Here is an 18,565-nt window from a genome sequence, read left to right as displayed (position 1 = left end):
GTGTAGTCTTGGGGTGAATGTGACTTATTTAACTGTTCTATTTGTACAAGTCTCAGAGCCCCGTGTACACATGTTCATATGTCTTCTGTATTCATTGCTTTTGGATACAACTCCCAGGGCCACAGATGAACCTGTGTAAACTAGGGATGACTGCAGATGTTTTTCTACATTCCAGTATCCGTGTTCATCCTCCTGGATCCCAGTTACATGCATGTGCATATAGGCAGCTTGAAGGCTTCTTTCTACTCTGTGTAAAACCAGGAGCCTCCTGTTATATTCAATGCATTCATATGTTGACCTCAGAGACTCGGTTTACCCCTTCTATCCTAGTGGTGTACAGTTAGAGAGGTATGGAAGGAAACAAAATAGTTTTTTTAAAAGGGGGTGTCTCCCAGGCAGTCATACTGGAATAATAAATGGAGTACTACTTCAGACAGGTATCCTCTTTGGATCCCTCTGGGTACACGCAGACACCAGAAGTTATTGTCGCCTTGGCTGATGCACACGCTATCCATGACACTGTGGGGCTGCCGCCATGAAAGGATACCAACGCTCTCTTAACTGAGGTCTCCCACATGTTCAGCTCTATCCGCTGCTACCTAATCTCAAAGCTTGTGGTGTAGTTCTCAGAAACAGCAGGCACGTAATTCTGAAAGACGGAGGTGACAGCAGCTGCGAGTTAGTACACCACTTTGAATTTTACTTGTGTTTATGGAATATTATATTAATAATGTTAAAATGTAAATATCTTGCAGACCCATTGATCTTTTATGGTTCAGATCTTTTTATTAATTTATCCAGGAACAAATACTCTTACCTAAATCCAAAGGCCGATGAGGTAGAACAGTGGGAGAACGGAAGAAGGAAATAGAAGGCGAGGAAGGGAGGATAGCAGGGGGGACTTGGAAAGGCGAGAGGAAAGCAATAAAATATCAGGGGTTGTCACCTAGGGAGCATAGCTTCTCTTGCCAGAAATAGCTCTTTCGCAACGTATTCAGTGTCAGCAGGCTGGGTCTTTTGGTGCGTCATACCCACTGCGGTCAGTCTTTGTCTTGCTGATCAGGCGTGCCCCCTTGTCCTGTAAGCTGGTCTACTCATAAGTAAAGAGGACCAGTAAGTGCCCAAAAGTCCTGTGCCAGATATTGGAAGCATGGGCCCGTCATTTTGTCAAAGTGTAGCAACTTGTTCTGCAGGGAAGCAGTAAGCTTGTCCATCCCTGTGAGGTCCCACAGTTTATGCAGCCAGTCAAAGTGAGACGACAATGTATCTGTGCCCCATTTGGTTTTGATGACATGTTTAGACCCATACAAAGCCAAAACCCATTATGATTGCTTTCCCTTTGTTAGAGTGTTGAGGGTGTGTTTGGGCATTGGTGAGGCTCAGTAGGACGTAGCTAGAAAGACAGGTTATATCTGTTGCAAACATTTCATTGATATCTTTCAGACGGCCTACCATTAGTGTTTGAGTTTGGGACAGAAACAGAGGACACCAGTCAGTGTGTCTGGGTGGCCAAAGTTGCGTTAACAGCCATTAGGACTGTTGAGTTTCCATTTCACCTTCTGGCTGGTGTGTAGTACCAATAGTGTGTAATCTTAAGCATTGCTCTTTTCCCAAGGCACAGAATGAGGAGGTTTGCACTTTGTGGAGGATGTCAGTCCATTTCTTAATGATGAAATGAAATCCCAGCTCACTTTCCGAGCTACAGGGCAAGAATAGTTGCACAATTCCCATGTTTTGAATTGTGTACCCAGACCCACCTTATCTAGTATTTTCCACAGAAAAAGGCTGAAAAAGCAGAAAGAGCGAGTGGTTAGCATGCAGGAAATACAACAATGTACTGTTTAAATACAGCTGTCCAAGAATGGTAAATAGACAGTTGCATGTGTTAAAAACCTTAGCCCTGCCTGGTCTTTACAATGTATTATCAAATTGTAAATACCAATGTATTAGCAAAATTAAAAGGCAGCAGGGAGAGATTCCAAGACCAGATTTACTAATGTCACAATGTCAGAGGTGATGGAAAATGTTGATAAACGAACTCTGACCCCCAAAAAAGTGTACATCTCATTTAAGCCAATGTGCTGACCTAATAGATGCACCTCATGCAATATACTCTTTTTTACATTTTCCTATGTTGGAATATGCCTGGGGGGGTTTTGGGAGCTGTGTCAATGTGGATGTCTCTGGGTATGAGGTAATAAGCGTCCACTAGAACATTGCTATGTCACTGTACAGAATACTGTATGAGTGATAAGGGAAGTGAAGGGGTTTGAACAAGGCTATTATACATGGTTCAAAACAAAAGTGCTTGTGGTGGGTCAGTGGTAAGAATGTGTCCCCCACTCCAGAAAATCCTCTCCTTCATCATTGACCTTTTTGTATGTGTGTGGGTGTGTGTTTGTGTGTGTGTATGTAGATGGAGAGAGAGAGAGAGCGAGAGAGAGAGAGAGAGAGAGAGAGAGATATTCAAACAATGTAATCAAACAGCACTGATTTGCTACAACAGGTAGTTGGACAATTTAATGTGTGTGGCAAGGTGCAGTGTCTGTTTTTTCTGTGTCGTAACCCAATACATTGATCACCTGTGGTGGAGGGCACTACTGGAGCCAGGACAAATAGCACTGGGGAACAGGCACCGACTGGCCTCTATAGAGACACCAGTGAAGACTCTGGAGTAAACAAATACAACCTTTGAGGCTAGGGGTTTTGGGAGAGTATGAGAAAGAAGATGGGCAATAGGGTCTGTACAGGATTGATGAAGAGCATAAGAATGCACTAGAAGCGCTAATAAAGGGACCCAGCGAGAAAGTATGAAGGAGAGACATCACAAGGTGCTATAGGGACAAGGTCAGCTGGGGTATACAAGAAGAAAAGAGAGGTAGGGAATGGAGAGGGTGAGAAAATGGACGAAGGGAATACAAAGCAGATAGCATAAAAAGAGCCGAGAAAGGGGGAGAAATACTGCACAGGAGATAGGAAAAGCATAGTGGAATGATTTTGACGGGATGGGAGAGAAAAAGTTGGAGATAAAAGTGATGGAGAATAGAAAGAAACAGGCTGGGATGAGAATGAAGAAAAGATAGGATGCTCAGAAATAATGGAATGGAAGAGATAGAAAGCAAGAGGGAGGAAGGAAGTGTGAAAGAGAAAGAGCAGTGGATGCACTTTTTGCAAAACCAAACGAAGTGGGCCCAATGTTGCATATTCTGACAGGAGTCTGCATCAGGAAACCCACCTAAAATAGGACAAACTTCCCCTGGGTACTGATGGCAGGGACCCTGTAGTGGATAGACCACCACCTATGATAGACTGCAGACAGACTAAGCCCAACTGTTAACTCCACCATCCAGCGTTACTTATAACGGCCCTATTAGTACCAGTGGAGTAGCAATAGCCCCTGCAGTATGGCAGGTGACTGGCCTTAGAGATCTTGAGTGGCGCAGAGAATGGGGGGAGGGCCAATCCATGTACTTTGCAGGGGGGCCCCTCAAGTTTCATTACACCACTGGCTAAGAGGTTATCTTCCATTTCTTCATCTCTCTTAAAACAGCCATAACCTTTGCAGTTGTGGCTTCCCATCGTGATTATTTCAATAGCCTACACAATGGCATTTCCAGCAAATCGTTCTCACTCTACTTTTCTTGCTTGAATCGCTATGACAATTTTATGATTGATTTGAAGTCCCTGCACTGTCCCCTAGTCAAGAAAAGAACAAACGTTATATTCCCCTGTCTTGTCCATAAAGAGTTGAATGTCAATCACCAGATTACTTGGTTAAGCTGTTCATCCCTTTCCTTTCATCTGGAAGACAGATATACAAACCTTAATGTCTATTCAGCCAGTCTGGTAGAAGATATTTGAAGGCAAGGCCAGATGCAAGGACCATGTCTTTGTAAAACCCCTTCCATTGCTTCTAAGACTGCAAAATTATTTTCGTAGATTAAGAAAGTTGGTGAAAATCTACCTATTAAGGCTGATATATGGTTAGTTTACCTGGTAAGAAAACCGAAAACGATTCCACGCAGGAGCGTGTAGCTTACTGAACCCTAATTATTACAGGGGATCCTGAATCAGTACTTTTTCAGAAGGTGACAGTAGATATGAATAAACATCCTCCTTCATAAGGAAATTAATATGTTTGGCCATTTTAAGGTTTTTTATTGATTACATTTGTATCAGATTTTGTTTTGAGAGTCCAAAAAGTTTTTTGTCTTGAGAAAGATGGTGGTATAATAGTTCATCGAAAGGAGTCGACACCTCGTTGAAAAGTACACAATCTGTCAAGTGGCTAGACCAAGGAGTATTTTATGAATTGAACAATACCAGGCACTAGCCCGTAAAGTTTTTCCCTATGAATGTGTATGCTGTTTATGACATAGTGTTGTTTGTCTTGTGATATGTACTCTCTTTTTTATTTACAATGTTAGTTTTTATAGTATGCAAATAGGAGTTGTTTTAATACTTTTTCCACAATTTTGTGTATAACAATAATTGTATTTTGTAAAACTCTTCATTTTAAAATGTATATTTCAGTGTTTTTAATCAATAAATTGATTTGTACTTTTTCACAATTGATGGTGCCAGGATTATCTGTAAGGAATACATGGTCTCACTTCCAATGTATGCAGAGGGTGTAAGTGACAGAGAATGTGTAGAATAGATTGAACATATAGCAGACATAGGTATTTGTTCTCCAAAGGTTAAAGCTCTTGTAATACTTTTGATAAATGGTTAGCCATTGGTATTAGTTAGCCTCCCCAATCAACAGTCGGACCCTCCCCTGATGGTTAGATGCATGAAACAAGCTTGTCAATTTTGTTTTATTTGTTTACTATTTACTTAGAGTAATTAGAAAGTGCATGACTATCCAAAGATGTCCTTGCACTAAAAGATTACCTAGCCTACCAAAGCTCCTAAGTCAATACTACTAAGTGAACATCCAAGTTTTAAGTTGTATTCCAAACTTAAAGAGGAAGGTTTGACATCTCAGATGGTGAAGGAGTGACTACCTTTTGATAGCAACCTGGAATGCAACTAATTTGCCCCCATAATGTGCTTTCTTGATTTTAGGCAGAAGATGAGCAAAGTGCTCTAGTAGGACATACCATGAGAATAGTTGCTTGATAAAGACAGGGTCACAGTACTGCAATGCGTTAAACCAAGTACTGAGGCTCTTGAACAGAACATGGTTATCAATAGGTAGCCAATGTGGGGTCGACATGAAATCACGACGGGACTCTGCAAATTGAAGAACAAGCACCCTGCACAGCTGCGCACTGACTGAAGATGATGGAAATGGTATGCATCAATGCGGACATGATGGGGCATCTACATGGGTGAGTACTCTAAAACTCTATTAACTCTTCTCTAAGGCTTTATCATCCTATTATCTGATCCAAAGCACTTTGATATCTAATAGTTTGGGGGCACTTACAAAACCCCTACATAAAAAAGTGAGAAACTTGCATAAGTATTGTCCTGCACTACAGTTCTTCAGTAGAAAGAGGTGCTTTAGGAGGCACATAGTGTGAACAAAGAATAAACCTGACACTGAAAAAAATTTATTCAAGGTGTTCTAACATAATATCGACTGCAGAATTTCAACGTGCAACAATATCAACTACTACTATATTGTGAAGGTAAGTATATGTAGGTAAGCAATTGATTTACTATTCATAACTCCACGTCTGTATACCTTAACAATATATATATTTTCAAGGTACATAGATGTGGAGTTAAGAGCAGTAAATTTACACTTACTGCGACCTTCTCAGAGATCTGAAAACACGCCGAGATCAACGCCCTACTCAAAGAACCTAAGGTAGACCCAAGAGACCTCAAGAACTTCCGGCCCATCTCTCTGCTCCCCTTCCCAGCCAAGGACATCGAGAAAACCGTCAACAGTCAGCTAACCCGATACCTCGAAGAAAACAGAATCCTGGACCCTTCCCAGTCAGGGTTCTGCAGCAACCACAGCACCGAGACTGCCCTCATCGCCGCCACCGATGACATCAGGACCCTGCTAGACAACGGCGGCGAAACTGCAGCACTCATCCTCCTCAACCTCTTTGCCGCCTTCGACATAGTCTGCCACCGCACACTACGTGCACGCCTCCACGCCACAGGGATCAGAGACCAGGCTCTGGATTGGACCACCTCCTTCCTCTCCGCCAGAACCCAGAGTGTCTGCCTCCCCCCATTCCGTTCCAAAGTCTCCGAGATCATCTACGGCGTACCCCAGGGATTCTCCCTCAGCCCGACGCTGTTCAACATTTACATGGCCCCGCTCGCACACGTAGCCCGACAGCATGACCTCAACATAATCTACGCTGACGACACTCAGCTGATCCTCTCCCTCACCAAGGACCCCATCACCGCCAAAGCCAACCTCCGCAAAGGAATGAAGGCCGTTGCCGACTGGATGAAGACCAGCCGTCTGAAGCTGAACTCGAACAAGATGGAGGTCCTCATCTTCGGCTCCAACCCTTCAGCCTGGGACGACTCCTGGTGGCCGACGGCACTGGGGGCAGACCCGTCACCCACCGAGCACGCACGCAACCTGGGAATCATCTTCGACTCAAGGCTCTCAATGACCAAGCAAGTCAACGCCTTCTCCTCCTCTGGCTTCAACACCCTACGCATGCTCCGCAAGATCTACAGATGGATTCCGACAGATACAAGAAAGACAGTCACACAGGCCCTCGTCAGCAGCAGACTCGACTACGGAAACACCCTCTACGCGTGAGCCCCGACCAAGCTCATCAAACGACTACAACGCATCAAAAACGCCTCGGCACGAATGATCCTTGATGTACCACGCCACGGCCACATCACCCCCCACCTGAGAAACCTGCACTGGCTCCCCGTCAACAAGACTTCAAGCTCCTCACCCACGCACCCAAGGCACTCCACAAGACAGGCCCAACCTACCTCAACAGATGGCTCTCGTTCTACATCCCTAACCGCCAGCTACGCTCCGCCGACCTCCCAATCGCCACCCTCCCGCGCATTCGAAGAACAACCACCGGTGGGAGATCCTTCTTCCACCTCGCCGCCAAGACATGGAACACCCTCCCACTGAGCCTACAACAGACCCAAGACCTGCTGACCTTATGGAGGATACTCAAGACATGGCTGTTCAATCAGTAGCGCCCCCCCCCCATTCCTCCCCCAGTGCCTTGAGACCCTTGCGGGTATGTAGTTCACTTTACAAATGATTGATTGATGGATTGATTGATTGATTTAGCTATATAGACTTTACTTTGTGATATCATTGGAGTCAATATTCTGACTTATTTTTGCCACTAGACCCTATAACATATAATTTATCTAAAACAAATAAGGGAGGCGAAAATTAGAAGTGCACCTTTAATTACACAAATGTGTAAATGTAGGCTTAATTTCTACGCTGCCTTGTATATTTTACACAAAATATCGGACTAAGTAGAAAGAACAGTGCTAATAAAATGTCATTCTAAGGCTCCATCTATGGCAAAGAGAATTGTTTGTGGTTTAATAACATTTCGAATAGTGTTGCTTTCTCTTATGAAAACTGCATGCTTAAAGCTTATGTCAATAACTTTACAGTGGCAAAAGAGCTGTATAATAAAGCAAAGAATATGCTACATAATGCTGCAAACTGCCTTTTTTATCTCATAATTTAGTCAGAACTGCCATATAATTTAGTGCCCCACTGCCATATAGTTGTTTATTTTGGTCAACAAATTGGGACTGTCTTTCCAGGGAGTTGCATTCTAGAACTCCGTTCTTGAATAAGCATCGCTGAGCTCCTCTACAATCTGTTTCCACTCTTTAGGTTTCCCCAGCACAGCGCTTGCACTGAGCATGCAAATTCTTTTGTATTTAAATAAAATAAAATTAAAAGGGGCTTACAGCCCGCCCTTGCTTTCCATTGTTTGTATGCTTGTCACTCTGTTTTCTTTGTTTTCTGTTGGTTGCAGCATGCTATTTCCTGTTGTGTTCGTCATTCTCCTTGTGTGTTTTCTTATCATTGGAGCTTGCACCAAGTACTCCCCTTGAACATTTCCTCCTCCTTTTATGGCACTACTTTTTATTTTGTGCTCAAGCGTGTTTGGCAACTGCATGTAATTTGTGTAGCTCTCCCGATCCTATGCCTAGGAGCAGCCCTGCTTGTCCCCTCCCCCCCCGGATCTCTCATCCAGGCACAGCAGCTTAACCTCTGCGCTGCTCCTCCCACAGATTCTTATCATCTTGTTTCATACTAGTGATGTGTTTCATAGCAGCGCTTTTTTTTCATACCTATTTAAGAGGCACTGCATATTAGGGGCACCTTCTCCTCCATCTTACACCTCTTCCTTTCTCTACTCTTTTACTGAAGCAGTCCATGATAGATTGGAAAGTTTCTGTAGCCATTTGATGGGCAGTGGCATGGCACCAATCACACGTGGGCACCTGGCATAACATTTATCAGGTTTTGGCCACTAATATGGGCACAATGCATTCTGCTACCAGCAGGCTCCAAATTCTCATGTTTGTGGGAAAACTGCAAATATGTATCTATTGCAGCCATTACTTATATTGTGAATGATCTCTTCACACCAGGGTTTCACAGCCTTTACTAGTCATCGATCGAGCTAATCTCTTGTTTGTTCTTTATTGGGTTTTCAATAGAAAAAACAGCAGTGGCTCCTCCACAATGGTGGAAGAACGCCACCCCATTGCTCAGAGCAGTGGCTGAAAAATAAATGTATATTTTATTATCATTTTCTTTTTTTAGCTGGCTGAGCCAGCGTGTGTAGGGAGGGTCGGGGCATGAGAGGGAGGAGGAATGCAGTGGTAGTAACTTCACTAAGACGGAAAAGTGTCGCCCCACTTTCATCTGAGCAGTTAAAAAAGGAAAACAAAATGATAATAATGCAATGTTATTATCATTTTATTTTTCCGTACTTGATCTGTACTAGGTGCGGGTGGGGCTGGGCTGTGCAGAGCAGGGGCAGGAGTGGTGAGCACTTTCTAAATGCGCATAATGGTTTAGCCCGGCCGGCTTGGGCCGGCCAAACAGTTATGCGCACTTTGCATGTTTTGCACTGGGCTGTAATGCACAGGCTGGGTGGATAGCATGCACAGACTCATAGTCCCGTTTGAGCACGGGACCACGGCGCTCAGACCTATCACGACACTGCTGTCATGGTGTCAGCAGCATCGTGATTGGCTCAGGGAAGCCTGTGTGCTTCCTTCTTTGGACCAGGAATCAGAAGAGATGAGGGGAGACGACATTGCGACAATCGTATCCAGATAAGTACTTTTTATTTATTTTGCATTCCTTTCCCCAACCCCGCCACTCCTGTCCTGCCCACCACCCCAAGTCAGTTGCAGCCACCACTAGAGGAATGAAGTTCCTTATGCATGGCTAAGCTTGCATGTATGTGGGGCTGGCCATCTCAGGCTGGCCAAACAGACATGTGCTTTTATGGTTGCCCACCCAACTGTATTCTACAGTGTGGTGGAGAAACGGCACAGACTCCCTGTGCCTGAGCGGAGCACCAGACTAGCCTGCTCAAGCAAATCCCGGATTGGATAGGGTGTCTGGATTGGATGTGGCGTGTGTCCTAGGGGCTGCCGGAAGGAGCAGACGAATGGTAGCCGCTGCGACTGGGAAAACAATTAACAAAAAGATTGCCCCCAGTATCCGTGCTGCTCTAAATGCATGCGGAAATTGTATCTATGTACGTGTGCTTGTCTTTATATAGCACAGACTACTAGGGAAACAAAAGAAATTTGGGCAAAAGATCAGGAAGTGAATCAAAAACCCGAGTACAGTAATCTATAAGTGGCAGTATAGGGGCGGAATGTCTTGTGATCATGTCGCCCAAGTATTAAAAAAGAACAGTTTATTTATTTATTTTATTTAATTTATAAAGTTTTATATAGCGCAAACAAGATCCCGAAGGATATCAGAGCGCTTTACAATAAGTTGGAAGAGAGGACAAAATGAAATGCACACAGCAATTGAAGAAAAACAAATGCTGAACAGTAAACAATGGTACACGTATGAAGTATAATATTATGCAGAAGAGGCGATCCGTGACTGTTAGTTGTGCCATGGAGATAGAAACCAAGAAACAACCTACTTATGAGTGCCTCTGCACCCTAATTTGCTCATTAGAAATCTTTTGGCTTCCCGTTTGCAAGCCGTCGTCAAGGAGAGTCTGCGTACATCCAGGGGAAGAGAGTTCCATATTTTAGGGGCAGCGCCAGAGAATGCTCGGTGACAAGTTCTCTTTTTGCTAAGGATTATCGGTTTCAGGAGAGTAGAGGCGCGATGGACAGAATGCAGAACAATGTCATATCTTCACTCCAGTACAGAGATCTGGGCCTAAATCCATCGTTTTTGTGCTCACCATGCCATTCCAGTTTGGACCCCGCCATATGGAAATCAGTCTTGACCCTGCGCCCAGTGGGAACAGTCCAGCACGAACTGCCGTGCCAGGTCCTCCTTGGACAGGGAACAAGCATCCTAGGACCGGTTTCGGGCTTTCAGCCCTCATCAGCCAGGACAGCTTGACTCTAGTGGCATGGAGAGCACTGGACCCACGTCTGGGCATACCCATCCCACTCGGGGTGGCAAATGCAAAAAGACCAATTGATTGACAGAATGCAGAACAATGTCAATACATTCACCCCAGTACAGAGATCTGGGCCTAAATCCATCGTTTTTGCTCACCATGCCATTCCAGCTTGGACCCCGCCATATGCAAATCAGTCTTGACCATGCGCCCAGTGGGAACAGTCCAGCCCAAACTGCCAGGCCAGGTCCTCCCTGGACTGGAAACAAGCATCCTAGGACTGGGTTCGGGCTTTCAACCCTCATCAGCCAGGATAACTTGACTCCAGTGGCATGGAGAGCACGGGACCCACGTCTGGGCATACCCGTCTGTTGTAAACTTAGTGTGTTTCTTTCCTCATGTCTTCTCTATGATCTTTTCTCCTCTCTATGCCTTACTTGTATTCTAGAATTGTTATGCTTGCTTGTAGGACTCGGGTTCTGCTGTGTCAGTTGGGATAATGGTCAGCAGGCATTGAGTCCACATCCTGCTGTGCTCTTCATTAAATCTCTTATACTACAGCAACTGGCTTGGAGGTTTTACTTACCACATTTTGGCGACTTCTGCCTATTGTCCAGCGAGTTTTGGTGTCGTGCCTTTCATCCTGGGCATATATCAATGTGGAGAAGCACTTCAGCGGTAGGACATCGGATGAAATTCCGGTGGAATTGGAGTTTTCTGGAGTTAATTGCATGTCGGAAAGTCTTCCAACGTTTCAAGTAAGCGGAGCTTGTTAGTTTCTTAGCAACGTACCTGTGTTCTTTCTTCCCACCACCATTCCGGGCACTCCTAAGAGTGAGCAGAGGTGACGCATTACGCTAGCGTGCAGCGTGCGTTCCAGGCCTCACTTTCACCCCGGCGGCCATCTTCCTTCCTGGAAGAATATTTGTGAATACATCGCGTTGCTGAACAGCGTTTGGATTTTTGACTTCGACATTAGAACTGTGAGTGATCGGACAGTTCTATATTTATAGTGGTACATCATCCAAAGGTACTTTATAAATCTATATTTATTTTTTTCATTGGAATTCTTGCTGTGTAAAGGTCTGTTGTGGAGCATATTGACGTCTTTCTCCAGTTTCATTCAGGATAAACGAAGACTCATTTTTAATTACTAAAAGTTGAATATGGCACAACAAGTTTTGGAAACTCTTCCTCCTCCATTTTTATCTGAACCAGGGAATCCCTCTATTCAATGGGAAGACTGGTTTATAATGTTTGATAATTACCTAGAGGCGCTTGATGGCCAAGAATTTTCTTCAAAGAGGAAAAAAGCAATTTTATTGAGCACTTTGGGCAAGGGAGGACAAAGAGTTTTTAGATTTTTACCAATCACTTTACAAGGTAATGGCCAAGCAATCCCCGACGAGTACAAGGAGGCAATCTCAAGGTTAGAAGTCAGGTTTGCGAAGGAGGAGAACCTTGTTATGAACCGCTACAAATTTTATACTCAGAAACAGAGGCTGGATGAGTCTATTGATAATTTTGTCACACGTTTGAGAGAACTCTCTATAAAGTGCAAGTTTGGGGCTATGTGTGACGAACTTATACAAGACCAGCTGATTGTCCAGTGTAATAATCGTAAGATTCAGGAAAGACTATGGGCGGCAAAGAATCCCACACTCAAGGTGGAGATAGATCTTGCTCAAGTCATTGAGGAATCTGAAAAATGCATAAAAGTTATTGTGAATTCTAAAAAGAAGAGTGCGGAACAAGAGGTCTCAGAAGTCTCGGAAAAAGTTTCGGACCATGAATTAGATCACTCAGTAGATGAGTCAGTTGCAGTGGTGAAAAACAAATTCAGGCCTAATGTCAAGAAAAAATCTTCTTCTAATAAGTTTTGCACAAGATGTGGTAGCAGCTCTCACACCTCAGAGGCGAGGTTCTGCTTTGCTGCTAATAAAGAATGTTTAAAATGTGGCCACATTGGACATTTTTCGAAAATGTGCAAAGCTAAAGGTAAACAGAAGGTTGCTGTAGTCGAGGACTACAGTAGTGATGTTTCACCTGTTAGGAACAGATTGTTAGTTGTCAATGACATGGATGGTGTAGTGGAGAAGTGTGGCTCAATGGTTAGAGCGGCAGACCCTGATGCAGAGGTCTAGCCCGGGACCAGGGTTCAATTCCCCGCCTCGGCGGGTCTTGGGCTCAAAATTCCACGGACTTGATAATTCTCGCCTCGGTGCCTATTCCAATCATGGAGTCCCACTCTGCAACTCTGGGCAATAGCTTGCTTAATCTCCACAACGGCCCCCACAACGCTAAGGATGCCTGGCCTCCACCTTGGGGGTGCCCAGGAGTGGACACCTCACAGGGAAAGCCAGGATGGGTTCCACAGCGGTATTCGTACAAGCGCCTTGAGACCCTTGCGGGTGAGTAGTGCGCTATACAAGTATCAATTTTTACAATTTACATTTACATGTTGTGAGCATTGACGACAGAAGACAGAATAGACCAAAGGCTGATTTTAGATTAGATGGACGTGAAGTATCACTTATGGTGGACACTGGATCATGTTATACAATCATCCCTCAGTCTACCTTCAAGATGTTGTCGGGTGATAAACCTCTATTACAGAGTGACATTTCTCCAAAAGGGTTTCAGGGAGAGACTATAGACATTGTGGGATATTTTGAGTCTGACATATTATTTAAAAATAGATCCACAATGGGTAAAGTCAATGTATCTTTCGATGGTCCTCCTGTTTTGGGTTGGGTACATCAATTTGATTTGTACATCATCATTAATCCTAGAGCGCCTCAACAGGTTATGGTGTTGAAAGATGATTCTGTGGAGTCTATTTTGAATGACTTTGGTTCTGTGTTTAAAAATGATCTTGGTGAACTCAAGGAGTACTCCCATCTCATTAAAATTGAAAGATGATTGTCTACCTATTCAACATAAATTGAGGAGGTTTCCTTTAGCCATTAGGAGTGATGTTAAGTTTTTATTGGAAGAGATGTTGCAGAGTGGGGTCATTGAACCGGTGGAGGGGTCACAATGGGTCTCTCCAGTTGTGATTTCTAAAAATCGGATGGGAAATTGAGATTTTGTGCGGATCTCAGGTCATTAAATAAGTGTGTGATTGCTTATACATTCCCTTTACCCAACATTGGGGAATTGGTATCCACTCTTGATGGTGCAAGGTATTTTTCCAAATTAGACCTCAAGAGTGCTTACCACCAGATAAAATTACACGACAGTTGCAAACATCTCACTGCCTTTATCACCACTGAGGGTGTTTTCCAGTTTACAAGACTACCATTTGGCCTTATTTCAGCCGCTAGTGTTTTTCAAAGAATGGTGGATGAAATATTCAAGGGGCTAGAAAAAGTAGTCTACTTCCAAGATGACATTTTGGTCTTTGGAAGTTCCGTTTTTGAGCATACTCAGAAAAGTTTTACTCAGGATTTCTGATGCGAATCTTACTTTGCGTAAAGAGAAGTGTGTTTTTCTCGTGGAACAAATTGAGTATTTGGGCCATGAGATTTCAGCTTCTGGTATCAAGCCAAAGAAAGATTTGTTGTTGGCGATAAAATCAGCTCCGCATCCCACAGATAAGGACCAACTCAGGTCATTTATGGTACTCATAGAGTATTACTCTAAATTTGTTAAGAATTTTTTGGAGAAGACCATCTGTCTGAGGTCCTTACTTAAGAAGGGTTGTAAGTTTGTATGGGGATCTGAACAGGAGTCTGCTTTTTGTCAGGTTAAAAATGACATTTGTGGGGCTGGTATTTTGGCACCATTTCACACAAAACGTGTTCCCATACTCATGGTTGATGCTAGTGCATCTGGGTAAGGTGCTTTTCTCCTTCAAAAACATGAGGGGGGTGAACGTCCCATTGCTTTTGCCTCTAGGACCTTGTCTGATTCTGAGGTCAATTATAGTGTGATAGAGAAGGAAGCTTTGGCGGCTGTCTGGTGCACACACTACTTTCGCACATATCTTTGGGGAATCAATTTTGTTCTCAAAACAGATCACAAGCCTCTGATTCGAATTTTAGCTCCTGGGGGGGCTGTCAGAGGATTGCCTAGATTGGCATGGCTACCAGCTAAATTACAAGATTTTCATTTTGACATACAGCATGTACAGGGTTGGAGGAATCTTCAGGCAGATTGTTTTTCAAGGTTACCAAGTGAAGTAGATCAGGGAGCCTTGAAAGTGGATTTGTTGGATGAGAGTGTTGCAAGGGTCCAAGATGTGGTTTCTATTGGTGAGGGGTCCTTTTCACAAGAACAATGGCTTACAGCCATGAAAAAGGACTGTGTTTTAAAGGAGGTCATACACATGATCAAACATGGTCCAAAGAGAGAGAGTTGTTTGCAAGTTCCTGTTTGTCCTTATGTTAAAGTGTTGGATGAATTATCTACTTGTTGCGATGACATCTTGATGCGGAATGATAAATGTATTCCTCCTTTTGAACTCAGGAGTAAACTCATTTCTATTGTACATGAGGGACACCTCGGTCAGACCATGACTCAACAGAGGCTTAAAGACAACTTTTGGTGGCCTGGGATAGATGCTCAGGTTTCTACATGGGTTTAGCGGTGTGTGATTTGTAAAGATGGTGAAAAGAGGTTGAAAGTTGCTGTTGGTTCGACCATGGGACAAATTTCTTCATCCAATGTACCATGGCATAGTATTTGCCTAGACTTTATTGGGCCAATGGTAGAACTCAATGTGAATCTACGGTTTGCAATTGTTTGTATTGATGTTTACAGTAAATGGGTTGTTGATGAATTTGTTAAGAATGTCACCACAGAGACCACATTTACATTTTTGAAGTCTCTTTTTCAAAGAGAAGGTTTTCCTAGTGTTATTGTCACCGACAATGGAACACAATTGACCTCGCACAATATGCGGTCTTTTATGTCTCACTGTGGTGTGTCTCATCATAGAACCTCTCTATATAATCCACAAGGCAATGGACTTTGTGAGAGGATTAATAGATTGGTTAAGGGCACCATACAACTTGCCTTATCTAAAAAGGGAAATGTTTTAGAACTTGTGCAAGAAATGCTTTGTGCGTATCGAACTACAGTTCATGGGGGCATGACCAAGTCTCCGTTTGAGCTTATGTGAGGCAGGGTCCCTGGGACAAAACTGGTTCCCTCTTGGATTAAAAACCTATTTTTTAAGACTCCTTTTGTGGAAACACAGTCTGCAAATGTGAGGGGCAATAACTATATTTCAAAAGGGGACCTGGTAAAAGTCAAACCGGGAGGAGTTTCTAAGGGGTTAACAAAATTTAGGGGCCCTTTCCTTGTCAAGGATGTGTTTCCCCACTATGTTGCACTTGCCAATGGGGAAAAATGGAATCTGAGGAGGGTTGCTTTGTATCAGAAAAATGGTTCTTTGTCTTCTCACATTGTTCAAAATGGTTCCATTGGTGATGTTCATGAAGACAGGGGTAGTGGTTATATGATAACTTCTTCTCAAGAAGAATGTACTTCATTTTCTTCTCCCTCTGACAGGATTTGTGATGGTGGTGGTGATGTCTCGGATTCTGGTTTTTCTAGTCTTCGAAGCATCATCATTGATTCTTCTTCTCCTCAAGTACCCTTCTCTCTTTCCAGTCCTAAAATTCCAAGGTATCGTAAACCACCTGTTTATTTAAATGATTATATTTGCAACTAATGTTTATTATTCTGTTTTTGTAAAGAAGGGAGATGTGTTGTAAACTTATTGTGTTTCTTTCCTCATGTCTTCTCTATGATCTTTTCTCCTCTCTATGCCTTACTTGTATTCTAGAATTGTTATGCTTGCTTGTAGGACTCAGGTTCTGCTGTGTCAGTTGGGATACTGGTCAGCAGGCGTTGAGTCCACATCCTGCTGTGCTCTTCATTAAATCTCTTATACTACAGCAACTGACTTGGAGGTTTTACTTACCACACCGTCCCACTCGGGGTGACCCAGATCTCTTGACTGGGGGTGAATGTATGATTTCTTCAGCATTCTGTCCATCATTTGCTTCCATAACACTTTTCACCCTAAGTGGGATGGGTATGCCCAGACGTTGGTCCCTTGCTTACTGTGCCACTGGATTCAAGCTAGCCTGGCTGATGAAGGGTAATACCCAGAAACCGGTCCCCGGATGCTTGTTTCCGGTCCAGGGTGGAACTGGCTTGGCAGTTCGGTCTGGACTGTTCGCATGAGGCACCGGGTCAAGACTGATTTGCATATGGCTGGATCTAAACTGGGGGGGCACGGTGAGCAAAAGAACAATGGATTCAACCCAGATCTCTTGAGTGGGGGTGAATGTATGGTTTATTCAGCATTCCGTCAATCATTTGTTTGTGTAGCACTTTCACCCTAAGTGGGATGGGTATGCCCAGACGTGGGTCCCTTGCTCACTGTGCCACTGGATTCAAGCTAGCCTGGCTGATGAAGGGTAATACCCAGAAACCGGTCCCAGGATGCTTGTTTCTGGTCCAGGGAGGACCTGGCTTGGCAGTTCGGTCTGGACTGTTTCCATGAGGCACCGGGTCAAGACTGATTTACATATAGCTGAGTCTAAACTGGGGTGGCATGGTGAGCAAAAGAATGATGGCTTTAACCCTGATCTCTTGACTGGGGGTGAATGTATGATTTATTCAGCATTCCGTCGATCATTTGTTTGGGTAGCCCAAGTATTCAAAGGCACTGTCAGAGGAGGCTGCGTTGCCATGCAAACGCAATGTTGTCATTCACATACATGCCAACCATCCCAATTCAGGCAGAAAACTACAGATTTCAAGGTTACTCTCCTGCCTCCCGATTCAGGCAGGAGACTACCGATTTCAAGGCTAATCTACTGCCTCTTGATTCCTGCGTGCAAAAACCTGATTTCTCTGTGGGCTTCAGCTGACAGAATGGTCTTGTGTGACTGGGAGTATGGAGTGCCAGTAACCTGCGCCAGCAGACCAGTGCACTACATTGTTGTCACACTCTCTGCTTGCCATAGGCTTTCTCTGTGCTGAAAAACCCCGTGTATGTGCATATTTGATATTTGATCCTGCAGCAGCTTTTCAAGTCCCATACATGACAACAGACCCTATTCAGGCCTCGAAATAAGTCAGTGGGAGAAATAAATTAGATCTCCCTATTATTTTACTAAAATCTCCCACTTTCCACTTCTCACATGCAGCCCCAAATGAAAATGATATGCAGCTCTTATCTGGCGCGAAGGGACGACCGTGACACAAGTTAGCCATTAGGTTGTATTTAAAAGAAATTGTTTAAAAAATGCATTTCCTACCTGTTTACCATACATACCCTCCAGAGTGAAAAAAGGATGAGCTTTGACCGGAGGAGAGTGCAGAGGAACCGCCTGTGCGTCCTGTTTTACTTCAGTCGCCAAATGTCTGCCTCACGATTGTATGCGATTATGTTTTTGTTATTAAATCATTACTAATTAAACATTTCTGTGGCAAGCAGCACACCCTGGGTAATGTGTCTCACTCATGCTTTAGTTAATGTATTCCAGCCATCTGGAAAAACACAAGCAAACCCCACACATTTGTGTTTCCCCTACCCATGCCTTTGTTCATTTTAAGAAAGGTTCCTCCATTCATTTCCCAAAAAAACCCTTTTCTTTAACTGAGGAAATAAATGCGTGCTGCGTAGGAGGAATACAAATATATGGACTTTGCCTGTGCTTTTCTAGGTGGCTGGAATACATTAACGAGAGCACCAGACACGTTGCGCCCATCTGCTGATGCCACATTTTTAATTAGTAATGATTTAATTACAAAGAGATCATCAGGGCAAACAAAATAGATCACGCTGGTGAGGCGCGCGAGGCAGACAGTTGGCGCCTAAAGCAAAACTTAAAACGCTGGCAGTTTCTTTGCACTGTCATCGGTTCAAAGTTCTACCTTTCACTCTGGGGCGTAAACAGGTAGAAAATGCATTTTTTAACCCCTTCGCTGCTAGGCCTTTTCCCCTCCTGTGCTAAGCCTTTTTTTGGCGTTTTGGAGTAGTGCGCGCTTAGGCC

At 43.8% G+C, this 18,565-nt stretch overlaps 1 protein-coding gene across 2 annotated transcripts in view; it reads right to left on the bottom strand.

Annotated features, from left to right (window-relative positions):
• Positions 1-17,956, bottom strand: part of LOC144808610 (adenosine deaminase 2-like) — a 773,449-nt gene extending 755,493 nt beyond the window's left edge. The window contains exon 1 of one of the 2 annotated variants that reach the window (XM_078673649.1): positions 17,845-17,956. The gene's annotated coding sequence lies outside the window, so the exon portion shown is untranslated. Of the gene's footprint in view, positions 1-17,827 lie in introns of both variants that reach the window. The other variant, XM_078673650.1, reaches the window with a different exon arrangement.
• Between the last annotated feature and the right edge of the window lie 609 nt (positions 17,957-18,565).

The sequence above is a fragment of the Lissotriton helveticus genome, chromosome 1_1 (assembly GCF_964261635.1).
Source record: "Lissotriton helveticus chromosome 1_1, aLisHel1.1, whole genome shotgun sequence".
Lineage (NCBI taxonomy): Eukaryota > Metazoa > Chordata > Amphibia > Caudata > Salamandridae > Lissotriton > Lissotriton helveticus.
The sequence above is the reverse complement of the archived record's forward strand: the minus strand, read 5'-3'. Positions and strand labels throughout refer to the sequence as shown.